At 42.9% G+C, this 24,201-nt stretch overlaps 1 protein-coding gene across 1 annotated transcript in view; it reads left to right on the top strand.

Annotated features, from left to right (window-relative positions):
- Positions 1 to 24,201, top strand: part of LOC114596181 (transmembrane protein 263-like) — a 288,068-nt gene that overhangs the window by 155,689 nt on the left and 108,178 nt on the right. The window lies entirely within an intron of this gene.

Below are 24,201 nucleotides of genomic sequence, written 5' to 3'. Positions count from 1 at the left end.
AGTCAAGTGTGTCTGTCTGAAAAACTGCTGCTTCTGTGGTCATGAATAAAATCTCTGTGTGAGAAGACTTTATATTTTTCCTCACAAGTCAGACATGCATGTTCTGAGACAGTGTGCATATATCTGATTTGCAGGGGAACATGGCTATAATAAGTCTTTCCTGAGTTTTGTTCTGGGAACAATTTGGGGGACTGATTAATGAAAATAGGAAGTGACCCTGCTTCATGTACCAGGCACAGTGGGCCGAGTGGTAGGGGATTGTTTTCAATATATGGATAGACAACAGAAAATAACAGTGGGATAAAACTTAAAAAAAAGAAGTCCAATCTTAAAAACACCCACTGAAATAAAAGTAACTTCAAGGCTTGCCTCAGAGTGGCAAATAGATACACTAAATTTCACTGTAGTTGAATCCAAGTCAAATCTAGGCCTTGGCAAAGTGAGGTGCCTGCCTAGTTCCTTTGTGGTCATTCTCTCTGGGACTTTTGCCTTAACTCTTTGGTGCCCTTTGCTGATGTCTCAAAAGAGGCAAATAAGGAGCAAGATTCATCTGTTTTGGGATACACATTCTGTGAAGATTCCGTTACAAATTCTGATATGCTGAATTTTGCTGTACAGGTACTTGAAGCTGAGCGAAATCTAGGCCTTGGCAAAGTTAGACATGTGCCCAGTTCCTTTTACAATTATTGCCCTTGGAACTTTTGCTTTAACTCGTCTGTGTGCTTTGCCAGTGCCGTTTGTCCTCAAAGTGATGTGCACCAAAGGAAGCGCACAAAACTTCAGGCTGATTGAAAAACGCCAGATAGATCATTTGTATGACTCTCTGATGCAAGCAAAAGAGAAGACATGTTGCTCTGTGTGCTTCAGCAAAGTCTACCTTGGCAGTCAACTCAAGCCAGGAGGCTTCTAGGAAGCCAGATTGCCGAAGGGTCAGCCATGCATGAAAGCAATGAGATATGTTGAGCATCTGTTTCATTAGTGCATCATTAGCACTGGTTTATTTCTCAATGCCTCATCAGAGGCAGGGAAAGGGCGTGGGTAGCATCTTTCCTGACTCCTGAATGCACCTGCAGGATACCTTGTTTACATCAGGTAAGACTTTGCTTGATGGTCATTATCTTGGAAAAAATGAAATGGGCACCAGTGTCCTCTGTAATAACTGCTGTTTGCTGACAAAGAAAAGCAAGCAAATAATAGAAACTAATCTGATCATTGCATCTAATTACAGAGAAAAGGAAACCACTAAAGGAACATTTTGTCTTAAATATTGCAATAGCACCCTTAGAGCATTTTGTAGTTGGAGGTGGGGGTGAATAAATATTGACTATAACTTCCCAAACCTATTAAGCCTCAACAAGCAAATCTCATTTTATTTATTAAATGTGTTTCAATGAACTTCAACCAGTATTAAATTTAGCATCTTAAAAAAAAAACAAAAAAACCAGCAACCAGAAAACACATACAGTGCAACCACGGGGTAACCTTCCAGAAGCAATAAGCATCTTTTCCCTGGTACTTGCCATCAGATAGCATGGCACCCCAAGTTGCAGTACATTATCTAGCTATGCCGGGTAAGTATCAGCAAAACAGCCATTCTTTTTTATTATCACCCTACTTTAATAACTATTATTAAATAGTAAATATTCTTATGCAGTAAATATTTAATTAGCTATTGGGACTTGCAAAATCTATTGCTTTCAATAAACACACAGAGCAATATATTATTCTGATAATTTTAAGGAAATACTTGGTATGCAGAGCATAAAATTAGAATGGCTAATGGCTCTATCCTTTGTACATGGCAAAGATGCACTGCATTTCTCCTCCTGTAGCTCAGCGATAATGTTATCTTCCTGTTGGTATAATTCTTCAGCTCCTGCCCGAGCCTTGCACTACACTCAAAGCATTCAAGGGGCCATTGATTTTGGGAGCTCGAATGTGATGTTAGAGATAGAGAACATCCACAGCTTTCAGCGAAGATGAGCAGAGTGGGAAGAAAAATTGTAACTGCCCAAAATGAAGCAACTGTTAAAACAGAGCTTTGTGTCTGTGTGTGAACAGCTGCATTTGAGTTTATCTATCACTATTGGCCTCATAACCAGTGTTGCTCAGGAATTCTGAGAAACCAAAAACTCAGTGCACTTTTGGAAAGTTTAGTCTTCCATCTTGATTCAGAATGGCATCCAACTGTATGCCACCATAGACAAAGATCTGATTCTTGATCTCAGGAACCATCATGCAAAAGTTGGGAAATCTTAAGAATTGTCGAAATGCATGGTGCACAAACAAATAATTTTTAAAAAGCATATATAGTAGATTCTAAAGCAAATGCAGCAATGCCTTGTTGCTCATCAGGCACCTACATTAGCATTTTCTGGTGCCGGCCAAAGGCATTCCTTTTCCTCCAGGCCTTTTAACACCTTGTAATATCTATTTGGAAGGGTGGCGCTGTGGGTAAAAGCCTCAGCGCCTAGGGCTTGCCGATCGAAAGGTCGGCGGTTCGAATCCCCGCGGCGGGGTGCGCTCCCGTTGCTCGGTCCCAGCACCTGCCAACCTAGCAGTTCGAAAGCACTCCCGGGTGCAAGTAGATAAATAGGGATCGCTTACTAGCGGGAAGGTAAACGGCGTTTCCGTGTGCGGCTCTGGCTGCCAGAGCAGTGATGTCATGCTGGCCACGTGACCCGGAAGTGTCTCCGGACAGCGCTGGCCCCCGGCCTCTTGAGTGAGATGGGCGCACAATCCTAGAGTCTGTCAAGACTAGCCCTTACGGGCAGGGGTACCTTTACCTTTACCTTAATATCTATTTGTGTAACACCTGTAGCTCCTTTTTTAATTCCACTTCCCATCTCTGAATGTCTGTTTTATTTCAGCTGGTCTGTGTTTTAGTCATAGTTTGTTGGAAGGGTTAGTTCTTCTTAATTACATTTTTTATAATGCATGAAACCACACTTCATTCAAAAATGGATTTCAGGCTAGTATACATAAAAATAAATTGTAATACAACACTTAAACCCATTGTGAGGCCAGGCTGCCTTACTAAACTTGTATGCTTTTATTGTCTTCTTTGCTGTGTGATTTTTATATTGTATTTGTTTTGCATTATCGTATGCTGTGCTTTGATTTAGCTTTGAGCCTAATTGTTGAAGGTCACCTAGAGAACTTGCATTATGAGGTAGCAACAAAAGAAAATTTATTCAGATACTGTGTTCTCCAACAGTGGGGAAAGCTATATAAGGCCTGCGTGATGAATCTCATCTCCCTATGTTTTTCTCTTGGAAACACGCCCACCCCCACCCCCTGCTTCCTCACTTCCCAAATGACCAACCTATAAATGTGTTATCACACAGCAGGAGTATGGAGGTCTATGGACCTGTACAGGGATGAGCGGAAGGCCTTGGATGAGCTAAATGTTTCCCCAATACCTTACCTTACTACCTACTTGTCCTCTAACACCCATAAAGTAGACAAAGTAGTGGTGTAAAAAGGCATAGCTTACTATAGTGTTAGCAGCCCCAGCATGTCCATACCAGTTGGTTAATTGCATTTGTTTGGAAAGGAGGACATACTGAATATTGGGGAACTGTTCCCTTTCTGTAACTATTCAAGTCTAGCCTTTGGGAATGTGCATATAACAGTAGTCTACTTTCTGAATAGTCTTCAAAGGCAGACCCAAGCACAATATATTACAGTAGTCTAAATGGACTGTTGTCAGAACATAAATAACTGGCCAGCCTGTTTCTGTCCAGGAGGGAGCTGCTGAAAGGCATTTTGTGCTCTGCATTTGGGTCTCCAAACACAGGGCCCCAGAAGATAGCACCCTCTAGACTGGACACCTGGATATTTCAGAGGGAGTAGAGCCCCATCCAGAATAGGTTGAGCACCCCCTCCCAGATGAGATGAGCCACTGCTAGCAATATCTCCATCTGGTCTGGAGGAAGCTTCATCCAGCCATTACTGAGTCTAAACCCCAGTTTGGCATTCCTGCTGCACCAAATGAATTTGATGAAACTGAGAAATAAAGCTTGATGTCATCAGCGTACCAGAGACACCTCACTTCAAATTGTAGATGATGCAGAAATGCTGAACAGGTTATATGAAAGTCCATGATAGATGGGCATATTTTTCCTTGTGTTTAATTGTTTGCATAACTAAAATATACTTTAATCAAAACTAATTCCTTCTGGGCACTCTCACACTGCTTTGGGTTAGCTAGGGTTGAGATAGCCTTGCTAAATATAGCCAGTAAGCACTGCAGATTCCCTCATGAGAGTGGGAGAGTTCTATATTCACTCCATAAAGAGGAGTGCTTAATCTTTTGTACTGCTGTTTCCTGAAACTAAAGGAACACACAATGTACATGCTCGTAATAAATATAAAATCTAAATCTTGCCTCAGAGTAAGAACCCTGTCGGGCGTCTCTGCATTTTTGCATTGTCTGGTCTATTAAAGATGGTGTACATAATGGGAATTGCACATGCCTGTACCCTCCCCATAAAGCCAAGAAGAGCCAGGTTCATTTGTAATCCAGGCTTCTGAATAGTAAGAGCTTTATAATAACTCCCAAGTTGGCCTCCAATGGCCTAGAAATTCATTCTGCCTTTCATTATTGCTTAAACTGCTTTGAAGAGCTAATCCAATTCCTCCCTCCATGTGACAGATGAAATAAACACTATCACATGAGTGGTACGGCTTGAATGAGCAATAACAACCATGTAAATGAGAGGAGCATAAAACAGGTTCCTGGATTTTGTTTTCGTGACATACGGTAAACCAGGCTGGGGTGGGGGGGGGGAGAAAGCGGCAATGTGGAGGCTGCCCTTTACCTTTCTCTGCTGCAATGTGCCGGTCCTGCTCGGCGTTGAATGCGAGTTACCAACTCAAATTCCATTGGAGTCTAATTTAGCAGCTGTATATTCTTCTTCTTTGAGGTTTGCCTATTGATACCATGTGGAAAATATCTTTTTATGCCTGAGACATTTAGTGTGGACCGAAATCCTGACAAAGGAAAGGGAGAACTGTCTTTATAAACTGTATCTTTTCAATGCATTGCTCATCCCTCTTAAGGCCTTTTTCCTTAATAAAGGTATCTAAGCTTGTTGGGTTCTTTTTTCTCTCCCATGAATGCAAGCTATGAAGCTTGAGGGGCCAAGGGCGTAAAATTGAGGGATTGTTTGTTTGTTTAGACAAGGCTGGATCCAGGATTTCGTGAGCCTGAGATGACAGGGGACCCATTTTGAAATGGCCTACCCAGTACCTTTTTTCTCTAACTACACCCCTTCCCTCTTTGGCCTCCTTCTCCCTAAATTAAATACAGATCTTTTCCAATCTGACAACCGCCTATTGTCAAATACTACACATTTCTGAATATCACCGACTGCCTTTTATAAATAATCCATTCAAAATCTGCATCTGTCACCAATTTGTTTTTGAGTCGGGCAGCAGGATGAATGGCATGCATGGGTTTATCTCGCTTAACCTACATAAAGCCCTAAAAGTAACCTAGACCACCTCCCTGTCTCAAAACAAACAAAAGAGCCCAATTTCTCTGCACTTAGAAATGCAATGTGTGGCCACTTAATATATTACAGAGACCCCAGTCTGCTTACTCAGTCTGCTGTCCAGTTGTTGGACAACGTCAAGGTTCCAGATCTTCTTTCTTATGGTACTTCATCTTCAAACTGGACATAGCTTGGATAGCCCTTCAGGCAGAAGACCCTCTTCTGTTCAGGAAGGGACATGACCATCCTATAAGGTCAAGTAGAAAGCTAGGCTGAGTGGGACAAATCCAGCATTGTGCTATGTCAAATCTCCATCAGCGTTGTCCCAGTCAGAGCAATTCCACCTTTCCTCCTCCTGCATGCTGCTCTGGGAACTCTCCCAATTACTCCCTGAGCCAATTTTAGGCGGGTGCAAGAGGAGGAAAGTTCCATTGCCCAAGAGACAGTCCTTGCATGGGCTTCCACTTATGGGAGCCATTGGTTGAATCTCGCCCAACAACTCTTCCCCATGGTGGCATGCTATTCTGTGTTCAAATATTCTTTAGCTGGGGAAGCATGAAGTAGTCCTGGTCCAGGTTTACCAGTTGATACCATGTGCTCATAGCCTCCAGGATGGACTTTCGAGATTGGCCCAGAAGTTACAACAGAGCAACTCAACTGTTCACTGGGGTAGACTATTGGCATCACGCTGCTGTTCCTGAAAGAATTGCAGTGGCTGCCAATTAGCTACCTGGCTAAGTTCAAGGTGCTGTAGAAAACCCCCTACAGTTTGGTACCAGGATGCTTAAAAGATTACCTCACCAATGCTATACCTAACTGATAACTGCAGTCTGCAGAAGGAGGCCTCCTGCAGATACAGGATGGAGGATGGATGGCGGCTAACAGACTGAGGTTGAATCCTGACAAGACAGAAGTACTGTTTTTGGGGGACAGGGAGCGGGTTGGTGTGGGGGATTCCCTGGTCTTGAATGGGGTAACTGTGCCCCTAAAGGACCAGGTGCGTAGCCTGGGAGTCATTTTGGACTCACAGCTGTCCATGGAGGCGCAGGTTAACTCTGTGTCCAGGGCAGCTGTCTACCAGCTCCACCTGGTACGCAGGCTAAGACCCTACCTACCCGCAAACTATCTCGCCAGAGTGGTGCATGCTCTAGTTATCTCACGCTTGGACTACTGCAACGCGCTCTACGTGGGGCTACCTTTGAAGGTGACCCGGAAACTGCAATTAATCCAGAATGCGGCAGCTAGACTGGTGACTGGGAGTGGCCGCCGGGACCATATAACACCGGTTCTGAGAGACCTGCATTGGCTCCCAGTACGTTTCCGAGCACGATTCAAAGTGTTGGTGCTGACCTTTAAAGCCCTAAACGGCCTCGGTCCTGTATACCTGAAGGAGCGTCTCCACCCCCATCATTCAGCCCGGACACTGAGATCCAGCGCCGAGGGCCTTCTGGCGGTTCCCTCATTGCGAGAAGTGAGGCTACAGGGAACCAGACAGAGGGCCTTCTCGGTAGTGGCGCCCGCCCTGTGGAACGCCCTCCCATTAGATGTCAAAGAGATAAATAATTACCTGATATTCAGAAGACATCTTAAGGCAGCCTTGTTCAGGGAAGTTTTTAATATGTAACGCTGTACTGTTTTTAACACTGATTGGGAGCCGCCCAGAGTGGCTGGGGAAACTCAGCCAGATGGGCGGGGTATAAATAATAAATTATTATTATTATTATTATTATTATACATACCATCTCACCAGGAGGCCTGTTCCATACAATGTAAGAATTGGGCCTTTTGTGTAGTGGCACATATCCTTTGGAATGCCCTCCCATTACATTTGAGATAAATGCCACCTGTGTCCTCTTTTTCACACCTGTTGAAGGCCTTCCTTTTTTGGACAAGCTTTTACAGCTGACATTTCTGCTTTGGATTTGAAATGGATTTTATATGACCTTGTTACTGTTTTCAGAAATGAAAATGTTTTATATATGTATCTGTCATTAGATTCCTTTGAAATCTTTCACAGGAAGCAATTCATAAATGAAACGAACTCATAAACAACTCCTGCCCAATTGGGAGCATGCATGGGATTGCAGGGTAACACTGATCTGATTGCTGTCTGACCAGCCTTTTGGCCCTAATCCTACGCCTGTTTAATCCTGCTACATTCACTGGGGCTTCCTCTGTAGTAAGCATACATAAGATTCCTGCCTTGCAGCACAATCCTGTACATGTCATATCAAAAGTAAGTCCCATTGAGTTCAATGGGACTTTTCTTCCAGATAAATGGGTGTAGGAGTGCAGCCTTAGTTGTATAAAAAGGAAAAATGCCAGCAATTCATGACACACCTGAAGTTTATCGACCTGTGGTTCCTTCCCAAGTAAATTCACACACAACCTCAAAACATAATCGTGCCGTTTCATTCATCGCTGCACTGACTATTTTACATAGTGGATGAGATATTAAGTCACTTCATGCCAGCTTTCTTATCTGCTGTTTCTTTACTAATAGAGGAAACATTATTTTCATGATTTTAGCTTACCGTTTTCTTACTAGTAGATGGAGATCTCCAATACAATCCTAACTTTGCTGCCTTAAAAAAAACCAAGCACTTTTTGTTTCCTTTTTTCAAACGTAAGTGTTGAATCTCACTTGTCCGTTTCACTAGTCTTACTATAGATGTTTGGAAAAGATTAACAGAGCAATTCTAAATCAGGGAAGTGAAGTGGCAAACAGTCCACTACTTCCAGACCCTGCTGGCTCACACTGTAAGGGTATAAGGTCTGTGAATGTGTATATTGAGATAAATGTGCACTAAAATACTGATAAATTTTCATGAGTACCAGCTTTTTGATGTGTGTGCTTGCACCTTGATCTTGCCTGTGTGTTGGCCACACACACATGCTTGTTCGTCCAATCTTGCCTCTTCTGACGTCGTCTCTCTCTCTGTGTGTGCACATGTGCTTGTTCTTCCAACTTTCCTTCTTGGACCCAGTCACTCGGACCCAGCTCCTTTGAAATGGGGCAGAAGTAGGGCTGTCTCTGGTGTTATCAAGCAGCCAGCCCACTCTCCATTGCAGCAGCCTGAGGTGCTGCCTGCCCAGTAGCATTCTTATCTTGAAAGTACAGTACGAGCTTAAAGACTCCCATGCTTTAAAACAAAAATGTTTCATTCCATGAACTTTGGTTGTTGCTTTTTTGCTACTCTGCCCTCTCCTTCCACTCTCCTTCCACAATCTCCTCCTTGCTTTTAATAGGCTGCATAGAAAAGCGCCGCATAGATAAATACTGCTCACTTTGTAGCAACCCTATTTATGTCTATTTAAAAAAAGGTAATAAATAAAAGCAAATCCCATTGTGTTTGATGGGTCTTATTCATTGCTAACTGTGTTTAAGATTGCAGCTTTAATCTTACACAAGCAGTCTACAAATGAATCTCTGTTCATTAACATTGCAATCCTAACCTGCAGATCCACTGGCTGGAGGGAGCAAAGTTCCGTAATGCAAGACATTTTTGTATGCTATTTTCACTAATGTACACATTAAGTGAGCGCTTTACAACACCGTGTGCATTTTTGTACACTTTTTTTGGCTGCAGAACCACATTGCAAAATTTAGAGAAGTGTGAATTTTGAATTGGCTGTGTTTCGGTTGGCTTCTTATTTCTGGAAAGTGAAGCTTTGATAAGTTTGCTTTTAAAGGTGAACTGAAATGAATTTCTCCTCCATCTTTCCACAGAGGTTAGATGATGCCTGGTCAGTCTAGAGACCTCGTTTCAATTTGCTGGTAGGGAGGCTATATGACAAGCATTCACCCTGATTTGGTTGTGGGGAGTTTAAACACATATCCATTAATCACCCATTCATTCCACACATTCCAGTGCATTTCCTCATCACTTTCCTAACCACAAAAAGTAAGATTCTTTTTTTTACAGTGGGTGTGTTGTGCTACTGCGACAGAGCACTTTAACCCATGGCAGTTGTGCAAACCTAAACTTCCCAGTATCCATTTGAATCCTTCCTACATCTGGAGGCACCACAGAGGACGAGTCAGGAAGGGCTGCCTGCTGACCAAGGTGGGGCAAGGCACCTCCTAGGGGTGTGGCATGTCCAAACTTGCTGGTGAGTCTTCTGAAGCCTGGATGCTGGCAAACAGCCAGCAATGGAGCCTTGTAATGCTGGACTAAGAAGCCTAACCAGGTTTTATAGCCTTGCTTTCCATCACGCTCCTAATACATGGCCTGTCTTGAGCAGGAACTTTGCTTGCTTTGAATTGAAAGTACAAGCCATGCATGCTTCAGTTACCTTAAAAATTGAGATCTCTCTCTCTCTTTTAGACATTATGTATATGATCGCTAGCAGAGACTGCCTTATAACCACCATATAGTCTACTATTTGGACTATTGGGTCATTTAAAGTCCTCACCCAGCTCCTCCTTAGCTATTTGGCAAACGGATGAGCATACTGCCACTTATGTCAGGAGACAGGTATTTTTTTGCAAGAGATAGTATACATCTGTTTGCTTGACCAAAGGAAGTAGACCTACCTGTCGCTTACTAAACCTGGGGTTTGCCTGTAATGCTAATAACTGTCTGTGGGTGGCAGCAGCTCTCTAACGCTGCTAGGATTTCAGGGATCCTCAAAAGCTCCAAAGAGTCTCCTTCACATCAAACCCCACTCTTCTGCAATAATTTGTTGAAAGAGGCCACCCGAGCTCATTAAATATAGCCCATTGTTGCCACATTATGGCCCATGGAATAAGAAATAGAACAAAAGTTGTTGCTTGTGTAGGAATATTCAAACTTCGGAGTTAAGCAGAACTTTTAATAAGGCAAAATGTTGGAAAGTAGTTAATTCTCAGTTCCAGAGAGAACAAATGTAGTTACAGATGTGGATATTTTTAGTCGCTGGAGATAAACTGGCCTAATCACAGCACATTTTTCACTTCAGAGATATAATGCACCGACTATCGGGGAGTCTGCAGACTGTGGTAATGACACCAGTTTCATCTCATTGCCTTTTGTATTCATAGGATTATAAAGTATTATTTCCAAGCATGCCTTTAAAAGCCATTCTCTTTCCCTACCCCTGTTCAGATAGCAAGAAAACTAAGAGAGGAATATAGCTATCATGACATCTTACTTTATGCCGTCTGGGACCAATTTAGCAACAACCAGCTCTACCAGCTAACTAATCACTGATTCTGTCTAATATTTGGGCAGAAATGGTGTTTTTTAGGGGGCTGTGCCAGCCAGGACACCCTAAGAGGGAGCCCACCCCCACAAGCTTCTTCTCTTTTCTCTAAGCCACCATAAATGATTCCCGATTTCCTTATCATTTTTCTTATCATGAATAGGACCCATGTGGAAATGTTATTTAACTGATACACGTTTGTGGCCATTGTTCCTCAGAGAACTTGTGCTTGTATCATAATTGCCTTGAGGCCAGTTATAGAGTGCTTAGATCATTGTGAGAAGAAACTGGGAGAGAACACACGCCATTTGAATTAAGAATGTGCAAAGAGGGTAGTAAAATCTGAGATTTCAGGACAAGGTGCTGGCTGTGAGCTATAAAGCCTCAAATGGCTTAGACCCAGCATACCCCCAGACACCGCAGAGCTCAATTTTCCCACTTGAAGCCTCTGAGATAAACAGAGGGCACCTATTTTAAATTTTTTGGAACAGACTGACAGAGTACAGAGAAATTAAGATAACAAAAACATGAAAACATCCATCATCCATAAGAATATCACAGTCATTTCATTATTGCTCACAGCTTATTTTATATACAATAGGTGTTAAAAGCATTATTAACTCACATTTCAGCCAAAAAGGCTCCCAGAGCAGCTTACAGATCAATAAAAAAAATGGACACTCTTAGGTTATAGTGAAAAGCAAGTTGTAGCTAGTCTCTCGACAGAGGCAATGGAATTGCCCTGCTTCCCTTCTCTCTCTCTGCTCTGCAGATTGATGGAATGGTTGGCATGAATTCCTTGTTTAGATTAACTCTCTAATACTTCCTTACCAACATTCTGATAATTTATTCTCTTAAGTTACTTTGAATAACATGTCCATCCCAACATTCTAAAGCCAGCTATTTTGGGAGCCAGGTAGTTACCTTTCCCAAACTGTCTCATATTGAGACAGTTATTAAAAATCTATGCCAAATACTTTCCTTCCAGTCTTCTAGGGATGACTGTTGGGAATCTCCCCATTATCTACCATTTTATTAAATTTATTTGGTAGTAACTTATTTGGTAGTAACTTCCCAAGACACACACCACCACCACCCCAAAAACCCCACAAATCTGAGAAAACCTCTTAATGCACGAATGTGGAATACCCTTCCTGGGTGATTTGCACAGGCCAAACCTAAGCAATTTCTGGAAGCAACATAAGTATTTTATTTCACTGGTCTCTGATGGTTTGATAAGCTTTGACATTTGCAAGTTACCTGTTTTATTTTAACTAGTTGCTTTTATTTATTTTTAGTGTTATCCATCCTGAAGGCTACAGGTTGTGTTGGGCAACAAATCAAATACACAAAGAAGACTGGAAAGCCATGAGTAGCTTTCATCAGTGTTTGCAATACCTAATAGGCCCTTAAGATTTCTCTCTGTACTCAGTCACCTACAAACTACCTTTCCCTTGTATCTGCTCCATCTCTTCCTTGATGCATCAACCTAATACAGAAACCAGCCGCTTCCCTTTCCAGTCAGTGGATGAGCCAGTGTGGTGTAGTGGTTAAGAGCGGTAGACTCGTAATCTGGGGAACCGGGTTCACGTCCCCGCTCCTCCACATGCAGCTGCTGGGTGACCTTGGGCTAGTCACACTTCTCTGAAGTCTCTCAGCCCCACTCACCTCACAGAGTGTTTGTTGTGGGGGAGGAAGGGAAAGGAGAATGTTAGCCGCTTTGAGACTCCTTAGGGTAGTGATAAAGTGGGATATCAAATCCAAACTCCTCTTCTTCTGCATTATGAATTAAACCATAAGTTAACAGGGAAGATGAGAGAGCAAAATATATATATATATATATATTTTTTAAAGGGCAGGGGGAAGCTGAGGGGAAAATTATGGGCTCTATATCTTTCTTTCTCCAAACCTTTCTTAGGCATTACAGATCTAGACCATCTTAAAACAACCTCGGTTTTCGAACGTAATACATTCTGGAAGTCCATTCGACTTCCAAAACATATATACAAAGAAACAGCCATATAAGATATATAGTAACAGAAATTTTCATTGAAGTGTGTTCTCGCTAAACCGTGCCTTTCACCACTCTAAGAGATGCTTTTGACAGAAACTCAGCCACCCCTGCAGTTACCTCCGGGTTAATATCAGACAGGTTTCTGATATTTTCATTGTACCATGATGTTAAACTACCCTAAAAGGGGGATAACACATGTTTATGTAGCTGATTGTACAGTAGACAGTAGAAAAGAATATGTTCTACAGTGTCCGGCACTGTTTGTTATCATTGGTCTCCCTTCCATTCAATTCACTGTGCAGGTCATTAAATATGGATATGAAATACTGGGTCCATTTGGATTCTGCAATTGGTGGAACAACTAAATGGTCACCAGCTTTCAGGCCTCCATACACTAACAACCCAAACGCTTTGTTGTTTTTGTTTTGGATGGAGTCAAGTAATTTGGACCATATTTGGGTAGCATATTTTTGTTTCTTTTCAGCCAAAATCCAATGATATTTTCTTTTTTCATCAAGGTAGATAGGTTCTAGTTTAGTACGTTTATCTCTGAAAATTTGACACAGTTTTCTTTTTAAGTTGAAAAAATTCATCGTCAAACCAGGGACTAGTTCTATATTTAAGTGCCCCGACATTTTGTGGAGTGTTGAGCTCTTCAAATGTTTTGAAAAATTCACTATATGGTTTCAGAATGTTACTACAAGAATTGATATTCTTTAGGTTAGACAGCATCTAGTTTCTAAAATCAACTGTATGTTTTTGCCCCACTACACTCATTTCCTGAGACCATTTTAGTTGGGTCATTTGCTCATGTTGGCAAAATTTTGTGTTATTACAATTAGTTGTTTCTAAATCAAAGTTTAAATTTATGGACATCAACAGTGGTTGAAGTCCACTATCAGATTTGCAATATCGTAATGGACCAGCATGTAATCGATGACACTGCATCCTTGAGGGGGGGAAATAAGTAAATTCCTTTATCTAGGCCCATTCTGTTGGGGCTCCATATCATCCTACACCTTTTCTGGCCTTGGCATAGTAGATTCCGATTAAGGATGGACTCCCCCCTCCCCTTGTTACTATGCGTGTCACTTGTGATGTGTAACTGTTGCTGGTTTTATCCAGTTTAGCAAGTCAGCTTTGCTTGAGAGGGGAGGGCCTGAGTGAGGCATAGTTCACAAACAAATAAGCTGTGAAGGTGAAAAGAGCAAACAAGGAGCCCCTAAGCTCATCAAGCAATCTGCAGCGATTCTCTTGCTCATTTGTCTTTCTCATTTGTTGTACATTCATGAGAACCATGGCAGGGCTTTAGAGGGAAGTGTTAAATTTCTCTCAGGCTGATAAAGGGAAAATGCATCTTATATTCATACCTGGCACATAATTCTCCTCCCTCTACCTTCCAGCCCATCACATCCCAGTCCATTTAAGAGATTTAGATGCATTTAAGGCCAATCTCCCCATTCTAGAGCACAATCTATGTTCAATTATCAACCCTTAGGGATGCATTAGACATAACTGTTATATCCCCATCTGTCAATAAAATTATAATCATGGAATGCACAATTGTCCTACTTACAATTGTAAATGCAGCATCAAAAGGCATGAATGATGGGACAAAAGGGCTATTGCACTGTGTCTCACATATGCTATCTGTAGTAGGTCTGTAAAGGCAGAACCTCATATTTAAGGCTGAGATACAGCCTTCCTTCTGAACAAAGTAGCTCACTTAAATTCCAAGCCAGGAAAACAGAGGCATGTTTCAGATGTGGCTATTCCAAAAAAGAGGCTTATTCATAGGAATCTTCCTATGGATGCTTCATTCACAGGCTCCAAAGAAGTGGGCCTCATTCAAATGCATCCTCCCTGGTTCCCATTCATGACTTTTGTAGTAAAATGCAACATATATGACAGTCAGCTGAACTATCAGGGTCTTCAGGCAATTTCTTTGCCCTGATCGTGCTGCTTTCTCAAGCCCACGCTGACATTGAAGAGCACACTTCATCCTATCATTATGTGCCAAACATTCTCCTGTATTTGAATACCACCTCATCATCTGTACCTTGGGTGTCCTGCTCTACTTCTTGAAACATGTGGTCCACTTTGGCTGACTTTCTAACTTTCCATTTTAGAGCTGCTTCCACTTACATATGTTAGGCAAAATTGCATACAAAATATGTGCATGTTAGGAGAAACTCATACTAAAATGATGGTGAATTGTGATGAGGACTTCTTTAAAAAAAAAATTTTTAAATTGCACGTTGATGTGGAAATGTGGAGAGCTGAGCACCTATCTCTGCACAGGCATAGAGTGTGACATTCAGCCATTGTTGCCCCAAGTGTTTGTTGAAGCAAGAGCAGCGGCGTAGCGTGGGTTGTCAGTACCCGGGGCAAGGCAAGTAATTTGCGCCCCCTAACCTGTGGATTTGCGCCCCCTAACCTGTGGATTTGCGCCCCCTAACCCATGGATTTGCCCTAACCCCAGATGTTGCGCCCGGTGCGGCCGGCCCCCCCTGCACCCCCCACGCTACGCCACTGAGCAAGAGTGCAAAATTGGTTCCCCAAGTGGTTTATCAAGCAAACCCTCTTTCCAGAGAACTCTGGGAATTGTAGTTCTGAGAGGGAAGCAGCAGTCTCCCAACAACCCTCAGAGGTCTTAAAAAATTACAGTTCCCCAGATTCTTTGGGGGAAGCCATGACTATTTAAAATGGTGTGATACCGCTTTAAATGTATAGTGCAGATGGGTCCTGAGATTCTACTCAGACCCACAGTATGGTCATACATAGATGTGACTGAAGTTAAAGTTAGAGGGGCTTTTTATTATAAATTTTTATTATAAATAGATATAAATTGTTGAAAATAATAGATACAGCTGTGAGGTTACCTTAAGACTCCAAAGTTTGATTTATTTAGGGCAGTTAGTATAGTTTCACATTTCACATTCCAAATCATCAGTTTGTGCTTTTGGCCTATAAAGACTATTCAGGGAAATAATTAGTTTCTGAATCTGGCAGAAGCGACCACTCCAGAATAAAACCAAACTGCTCTAATTCTCTTAACGGTGAATAACTTTGGCCAGTTTCATGAGACATTTTGTTAAACTTTTAATTCAGTTAGAAAACTTTTTGCACTGTAACCTCTCTCTCTTTTAAATCTCTCCTGATTGCTAATGTGACACTGAGAGGAATATTTTAACCACACCATTATACATTTAAGACTAAAAGGTTAATACTTTTTAAGTGCTAAGTTTATTTTCTCATCCAGTCCTATTATGTTCTTTTTTTGCTGATTCACAGGAACTTTATTTTGTCATAACAATCAATTCCTTAAGTCTGGAACTATTTTTTATTTTTTTTTTACAACCAATTATCTTACATTAGTGATATGCTGATTTGTATTGTTTGTACTTTTTAAAACTCAGTAAAGTAGTTAAATGATTAAATTGGTCTGGTTTGTGACTGAAAGTCTGTCAAGAGAGCTTAAATAAATACTGAGGAGTGGGTGTGTACTTTCAACTTAGAGCAAGAAGCTATTAGCAGTTCACAGTGCCTATATAGTACTGAGATACCAAATAAGAACCTGAGCACTACAGGGACTAATTACCAAAACAAAGTCCCACACATGTATGCAAAAGGACACTATTCTACAAAAAAAAAAAAAAAAAAAAAAAGCCAACTTCATCTTTAATGCTAGGCTGAGATACTCTTCTAGTTTCAGAGAAAGCTTTACCCCACCACAAAATGGGAGAGAGGGTCTTTCAGAGGTGGGGTATAAATTTCTTTTAAATTTGCAGGAGCAGGCTGGGGGTTAGGGTTACCTTAAGTGTAAGATGTGGTTGAGGATTCATTTCCATTTATCAATGGATTGATCAATCTACCTGTTGCATCTCTCTGCTAATAGTGGGCAATGAGGCATTGAACACAGACGGGCATCCATCCTTCACTGGGAGCTGGGCTGGAAGAATGCTGTGGAATGCAAGGCCTTGTTTTCAGGGATTGGGTACCTCCTCCCATCAATGGGATTGTGGCCTTCAGATGCAGAGAGTGTTGGCATTTGGAGTTAAACACGCTCAAAGAATTTGAACAGAGCACTGAATCCCCGTTAGATGAGCCCACTTCACTCTGGCTATAACCACACTGAAACTCTGAGTTTAGGAAAATAATAAAGCAGTCACGAAATTAAAAGACACCTGCTTCTTGGGATAAAAGCAATGACAAACCTAGACAGCATCTTAAAAAGCAGAGACATCACCTTGCCAACAAAGGTCCGTATAGTTAAAGCCATGGTTTTCCCACTAGTGATGTATGGAAGTGAGAGCTGGACCATAAAGAAGGCTGATCACTGAAGAATTGATGCTTTTGAATTATGGTGCTGGAGGAGACTCTTGAGAGTCCCATGGACTGCAAGAAGATCAAACCTATCCATTCTTAAAGAAATCAGTCATGAGCGCTCACTGGAAGGACAGATCCTGAAGCTGAGGCTCCAATACTTTGGCCACCTCCAGTGGCGTAGCGTGGGGGGTGCAGGGGGGCCGGCCGCACCGGGCGCAACATCTGGGGTGGGGCACGCTCGCACTCGCAGCTCTAAAATCCACGGGTTAGGGGGCACAAATTACTTGCCTTGCCCCGGGTGCTGACAACCCACGCTACGCCACTGGCCACCTCATGAGAAGAGAAGACTCCCTGGAAAAGACCCTGATTTTGGGAAAGATTGAGGGCACAAGGAGAAGGGGACGACAGAGGACGAGATGGTTGGACAGTGTTCTCGAAGCTACCAGCATGAGTTTGACCAAACTGCGGGAGGCAGTGGAAGACAGGAGTGCCTGGCATGCTCTGGTCCACGGGGTCATAAAGAGTTGGGCACGACTAAACAACAACACATTTATTCAAGGAAGTACATACTTGCTAAGGAAGATCCCACTTCTAACTTACTAAAGTGCAGTTGCAAAGGGCCATGAATGCTCTTTCATCTCAGCAGGAGAGAGGCGCCAAGACGTTTCTTCTCCCAAAGTAAGGATGAAGATGGAACCAAGAAAGGAGACCAGTAACCCGGAGAGTATCAGTCTAATGCAGAAAGAAGAGCAGTTGGTTGGTACAAAAAAAAGTCCAAGAAGGTTGGAGGTTCCTCTCTTTCTACCCTTCCTACACAGGTATATCAGTCTACAAGCTGAGGTGCATCCCAGCCTTTCCAGTGGTATTCCCATTTTGCGTACTGAAACTTGCAGCAGGAACTTGCTTCTCCCCCTCCCGCCACCAAGTTGTTTATGCCAGGTCAGAATGTTTGTTCCTCTAGTTCAGCAGTGTCTATTCTATGTGGGCAGAGCCTCGCCAGGGTCTCAGGCAAAAAAAGGTCTTTCACATCACCCGATACCCGATCCTTTTAACAGGAGATGCCAAGGATTTATACTGGGGCTTCTGTTTTTAAAACTTGTGCTCTGCCATTGAGGTATGGCCAGTGCAAAGCGGCTGAGTGTTCTGCATATAACAGAAGCTTCTTTTTCAGCTCTTCAACAAACGCACATATTGATCTGTTTGTAAGAATGGCCTTTGGTAATTTTTGCACTATAATCTCCAGTTTTAAGTTTCAGACTTTAACTCTTGGCGGTATTGAGTAAATACCAAATAGTGATTCTCTTGAGCGCTGTAAGAATCTGAGGGAAATATTTATTTGACTGGGAAACGGAAAAGCTGAGATTGTATACTAGAAGGTTGGTACTCTTTTTCTTGAAAGACAGACAAAAGATGGCTTGCCCCTAGAAACCAACAGAAGAAGAGTTTTTGATAGACTCTAGTAGGTGATTGGATCGCTATAGGATTCTGCAAGATCTGGTAGTATGCAGGATCATTACCTGAGTAATGTTTTCTTGTGGTTAATGCAAAGTTAACAAAACAGATGTTTTGAAGACCACCTAGCTAATGCAAACGCTTGATAGGGGAATTACATATGAAAGACAATGCAGACAAAGTTTCTGATGATCAGATACATAAATGCAGTGTTTTGGAACCTAGGCTGCCAGTTAATATAGTTTAAAGAGAAATTTCAGAAGTATGCATAAAACTCACATGTATATGCTGCATATTTAAAAAGAAGAAGAAGAAGAGTTTGGATTTGATATCCCGCCTTTCACTCCCCTTCAGGAGTCTCAAAGTGGCTAACAATCTCCTTTCCCTTCCTCCCCCACAACAAACAGTCTGTGAGGTGAGTGGGGCTGAGAGACTTCAGAGAAGTGTGACTGGCCCAAGGTCACCCAGCAGCTGCATGTGGAGGAGCGGAGACGCGAACCCGGTTCACCAGATTACGAGACTACCGCTCTTAACCACTACACCACACTGGCTCTCAAAAAGCCCTGAAAGGGTAGTTTGCCATGGCTTTGAAAATATCGTTGGATAGATTCTGATGGCTAAGGGCCAACAGTAATACAGTGGTACCTCAGGTTAAGTACTTAATTCGTTCCGGAGGTCCGTACTTAACCTGAAACTGTTCTTAACCTGAAGCACCACTTTAGCTAATGGGGCCTCCTGCTGCTGCTGCGCCACCGCCATGCGATTTCTGTTCTCATCCTGAAGCAAAGTTCTTAACCTGAAGCACTATTTCTGGGTTAGTGGAGTCGGTAACCTGAAGCATATGTAACCCGAGGTACCACTGTGATATAAAAGTTACATCACTTGGTGGTACCTACAACAGTGTGCAGCCTCTAACCGCACTGTTAAACCCAGTATCGCTACCCTCTTTAGTCACTTGAAAATACAGGGACGTCTAAGATTAACAACAATCAATGGATTTAACCCCATGGTCAGAGGCTACAACAGTCTCCTCACATGGATGTCCTGTCACAAAATTTTAAACTGCTACAACTTGGCTTCCCACTGTTGAATCCACTCATAGTTTGTCAGAAGCACAAAGCTTTTACTTCAATTTGTTGTTTGTAAACTGTAGCCATTTTGTTTTCACATATAGCAATTACCACACTTATTATTCCAAGTGCACTTGCTGTCTGTTCTTAGAATCTGAATGGTTCTTGAGATCAACAGGACCAGTTTCCTGAATTATGGAAATTATGGCATACCGAATGATGTACATTACCTATATAGTAATATGTATACATCACTATATAATATATATAGTGAGCATTCCATAGCCAGTAGGGTATCCCCAAAGAGCTTCCGTACCCCTATGGGATTGTGATGCCCAAGCCTTGCTATCATGACTGTATCTCCTGGACTATTTTTGTCCAATACTGGTACCACTGATTATCTTTCATAGTAGTGGTCTTGGGTATTTTCTGGACTTAATGGTCTTACCCTCATACACACTCCTTAGATGGCAATGTGCATTGTTTCACTCACTTCAAAATGCAGTGAGCCAGCCCTGCTTCATTTGAGGGGCCTCCTTTGTTTTTTGCAAAATGGGGCCCTGGGTGTCTGCTTCAAAGGCCTGCCCTGTGTCTTGGAGAATGTCAAGTTACCCCTTTTTCCCCTCTCCTGGCCAGCCAAAAAACAGTGAAGCAGCAGTAAAATACTCCTCACTGTGGGAAAAGCAGCTCTAGGGTAATTGAAAGTCTATCTGAAAGCCACTCCTTTCAAGGCTAGTGCCTGGGACAGTGTCCCATCTGTCTGATGACCAGGCAATCCCTCATTGCCTCGGGCTTCTCTGTGTCAAGTGCACAGTCTTAACAGCAATGTCCCTTAATTCTTGCGCACACTTTGTGTGCATGGGCTTATAATAAAATAACTGGCCATCTTGTAAAGCTTCTTTAAATAAAAAAGAAAGAAACAAAAATGCTGTTTTCCTGTCGCTGACTGTAATTCCCAGTGCCCTAAGGGCTGTTTGTACTTGAGTGGACAGCTCTAATATAATTTCAGGAAGAAAACAAATGAGGCTTATAAACAGCCAAACAAGTCCACTTGCAGGGAGACAGGGAGAGAAAAGGCAAAGGAAACGTGCTGCTTTCTGTCTTTGGAGGTCTGGATAAATTATAGCTGTTCTCTGCCAAGCATCAGAGGTAGTGCCAAGTGGAGGGGGGGAGTAGAATTAAGCCCTGTGGCGTGTAGTTATCGGCAGAGGCCAGACCTGTGGATCGATACCACAGTGCAGCAAGTCCTGGCGTCAGCTGGGGAAAGTGAATCTGTAAGCTCCTTATTTCTCCATTCTTTTAATCGCGGGGCTGTGTCTGGCAGTGATGAAGATGAAGCAGACGCAAACGTCTGATGCTCAAAGCTCTTTGATTTCTGAGTTGATGGGGTGAAGCCAAGGAAAAGCTATAAGAAAGACTCGGAGAGCTGATAGACTGCGTTCCCTTCTCCCCCCCGCCCTCCCCTTTTCTTCCGCTCTCCCCACTGACTTCTGGTTGTCGGGCAGTTGTCCCATGGCCTTTGCTTTGCTGGGCCAGCGCAGATCATTTCTAGGCTCGCTACTCTAGAACCCTTTCCTTCTTTGTTGGTTTATTCAAATCTCACCTAAGTGGATTAGCTTTGCTCCTGCCTGCCTCCTGATGGTTTTGTTCTTCTGCTGGAGGTTTGTCTTCGGATGAGAATTCTCACAGATGGAATTACAGCAGAGCAGGTCCCTCACTGAGGCATGCCTAATGCGGATCAGAACAGGGAATGGTGTAATTGGGTTTGCAGAGGACTGCAGCACCAGAAGAACATGGCTTTCTCCAATAATCCTCTCTCTCTCTCTCTCTCTCTCTCTCTCTCTCTCTCTCTCTCTCTCTCTCTCTCCAGCTGCAAATGAGAAAGGATGCTGGGGGCACTCTTTCCACTGCTCTTTGCTAAAGCGACAACAGAAATTTTTACACACCTCAGTTTTAGTACTTGCCAAATCCTTGGTTAGTGTAAATCTGCCAGCTAGGCCTGTACATTTCTCATGATGATATCATAAGCTGCATCAGGAATCTCTGTTTGTTGCTGTTCATCTTGTTGCTTCTTCCACCTTTGCTTCCACCATGGATGTCTCAGGATTCTGTGATATCTGTTGAACTGAGCACATTTCTTCCCTTTTCTACTAGAGTAGACTGAGCCTAGCATTGGAAAGGAACACTCCTGTGCACATGCTCATGTCAGCACTTGTTCAAAACATGAAAAAACAATAGATGCGTCTTAATTCGCATGGTTTGCCATTAGACTCTCTAATGCAGGGGTCGGCAACCGGCGGCACATGAGCTGCCCCTGAACCAAGCTGCCAGCTAGGTAAGTCCCCGCACGCTGCACTAAACTGGCGCAGCGCAGAGCGGGACTCGCTTCTGCGGCTCCGGAAATCACGTCTGCACAGACGCTATCCAGCCCACAGAGTGATCTCTGTGGGAGTGTACTGGCCCAGGCAAGGTAAACCTTGCCGCCCCCTGCTCTAATGCTTTGTGACCTACCTTGTCTGTACTTCTGGCCTCATCTGGGAAACAGCAAAAGGTTTATATGCATTATAGGGTAGTGCTTCTATACTGATTAATGCTAGCAGTTTGAATAGGGCTTCAGCTTACTAAATTATTAAATTGTGGGTATCAATTGCCACGTCTTCCTCCTTGTTTCAAGACAGGACTTTTGAGGTGGAGATTTTCCTTAACGTTTCCCACAATTATGCAAACTTGCCAGATGACGCACTATAACCCACGCTGAATATGCGACTCAGTACCAGTTTGCAAGGGAGACTGTTGCCCTCGTTTCCTGTTTCTGGGCTGCCCATAGGAATCTAATTGGCCACTGCGGGAAAACAGAATGCTGAACTGAAGCGACCTTTGGTCTGACCCAGAAGGGCTTGTCTTATGTTCTTAATCTCTTTCTTGATAAATACCGCAGAAAAGACAACAGATGTGTAGCTGCAAGCAGGTGCAATCTGGGAATATCCGAGAGCCAAAATCCCACCAGAGGCATCTTTAAAGACAATAATGGAGAAGAAAGCATGAGAACCGCAGACATAAATCATACTCATGCATCTATTAAGGATCATTTGACAGGTGTGGGCAAAGGATCAGCATCTCAGGAGCCCTGGAAGGAACAGGGAGGGCCAGATTAAAAGACACTACGAGAAGTATAAATGAAAACTGTGCCTAATTATTATGCTTCAGGTGCTTTGCAGTAGAAGCTTTTGCAAGGGGTGGTTGCATTGAGTGAGGGTGGGGAACTTTCTGCATCCTGAGGGATACATTCTGGTGGGAAGCCTTCCGGGGCAACATGCCAGTAGTGGGTGGGGCAAGAGATGCAACTCGTAACTTCGTATTGTAGGCTACAGCCCAGCTGCACAATGTACAGAGGCTTCTACATGAGCATCTCTCCACGCAGACAAGCAAGAGGCATTATTATCAAGAACACATTCCAGGCAGGCAAAACAACGGAGGAAGATGTGGAGCAGCACTAGCAAAGAGTGGAAGCATGGCCTGCGGGCAGCCTCAGAAGCCAAATGCATTGGCCTGGACAGCTGTATTTGGTCCCTAGGCCCGAGACTGCATTAAATCAACTCATGAAGCCATCTTGACTTGAGCAAGTGGCTGGTCATTCTAGCTCAGTGCTGCCCACTCTGGCTGGCAGACCATCTGCATGTAAAACGTGTGTCATAGTCCTTCCCTTAAATCAGGGCAGCATCAAACCTATGTGCAGATTGGCGAATGTCCAAATGGACCAGTAGGGTGTATACAGCCGGTGCAGCAATGACAACATGGATAGATAATGGCAGTTGTGCCAAACTCACAAACTGTGATATCTCTGCCACAAGGCACTTCATCCCCACCTCCCTTTCCTATTTAGCCCTGTCAGAATTGGAGAAGCAAGTTTTCCCTTGAGTGCCTCTTAGAACTCTGAAGTTTCTGGAAATATGGTATTTATCCTCACTGGCTGATGTTTAGGAATGAATAGATCAGCCTGTTTCTGGTCCCTGTCAATTTCACACGTGCTCTCCCGTTTCCATTCTAATCTGTGATAAATAAAAAATAAAAATGATGTTGTTGTTGTTTAATAATAATAATAATAATAATAATAATAATAATAATAATAATAATATCTTTATTGTCATTGCCCCCTCTCGGGGACAACGAAATTACTTGACTGCTCCATAAAAACACTAATTAAAACAATACAGTATAGTACAGTAAGGAAGATTAGATGACTTTCAAAGTCCAGGCTTCCCATTCAGGGCCAAGATCGCTCTGGAGAAGAAGCTGTTCTTAAGACGGCTCGTTCTTGTCTTCATCGTCCTGTATCTCCATCCCGACGGCAGAAGCTTGAAGAGACAGTGACCAGGATGCGATGGATCTTTTACTATGTCCAGTGCCTTCCTATGGCACCTTGTGGCATAAATCTGCTCTAAGGTGGAGAGTGGGCAGCCAGCAATGCTCTCTGCTGCCTTAACAACTCTGCACAACCCCATCCTGTCCTGGGTAGTACAGCTTCCGTACCACATACATAAGCCATAAGTGAGCACGCTCTCAATGGCACAGTGATAGAAGGCAAGCAGCAGTTTCTGCAGAAGATGGTTTTTCCTTAGTATTCTCAAAAAATACAGTCTCTGCTGCGCCTTCT

Source organism: Podarcis muralis, chromosome 1 (assembly GCF_964188315.1).
Source record: "Podarcis muralis chromosome 1, rPodMur119.hap1.1, whole genome shotgun sequence".
NCBI lineage: Eukaryota > Metazoa > Chordata > Lepidosauria > Squamata > Lacertidae > Podarcis > Podarcis muralis.
Note: the sequence above shows the minus strand (reverse complement) of the source record. Positions and strands in the feature narration are given on the sequence as shown.